This window comes from Schistocerca cancellata, unplaced genomic scaffold (assembly GCF_023864275.1).
Source record: "Schistocerca cancellata isolate TAMUIC-IGC-003103 unplaced genomic scaffold, iqSchCanc2.1 HiC_scaffold_956, whole genome shotgun sequence".
NCBI classification, from domain to species: Eukaryota; Metazoa; Arthropoda; class Insecta; order Orthoptera; family Acrididae; genus Schistocerca; species Schistocerca cancellata.
The window spans coordinates 10,001-12,500 of NW_026046964.1; the positions used below are offsets into that span (position 1 = coordinate 10,001).

Below are 2,500 nucleotides of genomic sequence, written 5' to 3' on the forward strand. Positions count from 1 at the left end.
GGGAGTGGGTAATTTGCGCGCCTGCTGCCTTCCTTGGATGTGGTAGCCGTTTCTCAGGCTCCCTCTCCGGAATCGAACCCTGATTCCCCGTTACCCGTTACAACCATGGTAGGCGCAGAACCTACCATCGACAGTTGATAAGGCAGACATTTGAAAGATGCGTCGCCGGTACGAGGACCGTGCGATCAGCCCAAAGTTATTCAGAGTCACCAAGGCAAACGGACCGGACGAGCCGACCGATTGGTTTTGATCTAATAAAAGCGTCCCTTCCATCTCTGGTCGGGACTCTGTTTGCATGTATTAGCTCTAGAATTACCACAGTTATCCAAGTAACGTGGGTACGATCTAAGGAACCATAACTGATTTAATGAGCCATTCGCGGTTTCACCTTAATGCGGCTTGTACTGAGACATGCATGGCTTAATCTTTGAGACAAGCATATGACTACTGGCAGGATCAACCAGGGAGCTGCGTCAACTAGAGCTGAGCAGCCGGCCGCCCGGGAGTGTGTCCCGGGGGCCCGCGCGAACACGCAAGCGTCCGCTCAATTATTCTGCAAACAGGAGGAGGCTGAGCTCCCCTGCACAATACACCTCGAAACCCTCTCAGGTCCCGGCGGCGCGCAGCGCCGTCCTAAGTACTTGGTCGGGTTCGAGAGAGGCGCAATCGCCCGGAGTTAGGCGAGTAGACGCTTTAGGTGCGACCACCCGTGCTCCCAACTGAGCTTGCCGCTGCCGACAGAGGCCCGGGAGCGTGCTGTCGTGGCATTGCCGGCGGGAGACAACACGCGCCACCTACGGTGACCGGCAGCTCCAACGCCAGCGCCACAGAAGGGCAAAGGCCCCACGTGGGTGCCGAAGCGAACTCTCCCAGCACAGCGCACGTGCCAACACGTCTGCACAACTGCGATACAAACCACCAGCGAGAACCGCTGGGGCGACCGAGCAGCAGACGGCGTCGCGGCGCCGAGTGCCGGGCGGCGGCGCATCCTCAACGCACACAGTCCTCAATCGGACCAGCACACTGCAGATGTCCACCGCGCTTCGCACCGGGCCGGCGAGGACCCACTTTGGCTGCACGGCGCCGCGCGCAGGGTGCCCCGGCGCGCAGCTGCGCCGCCTGCCGCGTCCGTCGGCCGGCGCGCCTGCCACTGGGCGCCCCCACCAGCCGGCTGTAGCGCGTGCGCCCACGCACCGCGCGGCCAGCACGCCGGGCGGCCCCCCCTCACCGGCCGGGGACAGTCCCACCCACCCACAGCCGCGTATCGCTTCACACCCAGATCCACATTCACGTTCATTGGTGTGGTGGGTATCGCTGACACAACCGCGTCATAGCTGTACCGATCGTTGCCCTCACAGATGTACCTCCAGCAAGATCAACCGCACCACAACGGGTTACCAGTTGTTCATTTGCGTAACGTCACCAGTAAACGTACACGTCCACGTCCATCCCCGTTTGCAAAGTCAACTATTATTGCATGCCTGCCTGTCAGGTGTCAAGACACACTACATCCGCTCACATCCACGCAACAAAATGTGCCCGACTAGAGGGCACGTGGAAGGTGCCCCCGTACGTATGCGATGTCCATTGCGCGACGAACTGTCAACCAGCCTCTGTAGCATGTCGCAGATGTGGAACGCGGGACACCGTGCTATCACATTGTGTGAGAAGAGACTACTATGTCTGCATACACGCGCCACTACATGAACAGACGGCTCATGCTGATCGCCATCCACTGCGTCCATTACTCCCACACGTCTCTATGGCGTACCACACTGCAATACAGCTGTTATGGGGAGATGACACGTAGCTGTGTACACAACATTCTGAGCGGGTTGCGGTTGGACAACAATACATTAATGTAACGTGTCATATGCCATTTACAGAGCAGGTTAAGGCACAACGTGGGTTAGGTTAAGGCACAACGTGGGTTATGTTAAGGCACAACGTGGGTTATGTTAAGGCACAACGTGGGTTAGGTTAAGGCACAACGTGGGTTAGGTTAAGGCACAACGTGGGGTAGATTGCGGCACAACTTGGGGTAGATTGCGGCACAACTTGGGGTAGATTGCGGCACAACTTGGGGTAGATTGCGGCACAACTTGGGGTAGATTGCGGCACAACTTGGGGTAGATTGCGGTACAACTTGGGGTAGATTGCGGTACAACTTGGGGTAGATTGCGGTACAACTTGGGGTAGATTGCGGTACAACTTGGGGTAGATTGCGGTACAACTTGGGGTAGATTGCGGTACAACTTGGGGTAGATTGCGGTACAACTTGGGGTAGATTGCGGTACAACTTGGGGTAGATTGCGGTACAACTTGGGGTAGATTGCGGTACAACTTGGGGTAGATTGCGGTACAAATTGCATTACATTGCGGTGCAAATTGCGTTACATTGCGGTGCAAATTGCGTTAGGTTAAGGTGCAACACAGGTTAGGTTAAGGTGCAACACAGGTTAGGTTAAGGTGCAACACAGGTTAGGTTAAGGTGCAACAG

General features: G+C 56.7%; 1 non-coding gene across 1 annotated transcript in view; it reads right to left on the reverse strand.

Moving 5' to 3' along the window:
* LOC126149900 (small subunit ribosomal RNA) overlaps nt 1-467 on the reverse strand; it is a 1,909-nt gene extending 1,442 nt beyond the window's left edge. Inside the window, exon 1 of the ribosomal RNA XR_007531158.1 lies at nt 1-467. This exon is cut by the window's left edge and continues 1,442 nt beyond it. This is a non-coding gene — a ribosomal RNA (small subunit ribosomal RNA).
* Between the last annotated feature and the right edge of the window lie 2,033 nt (nt 468-2,500).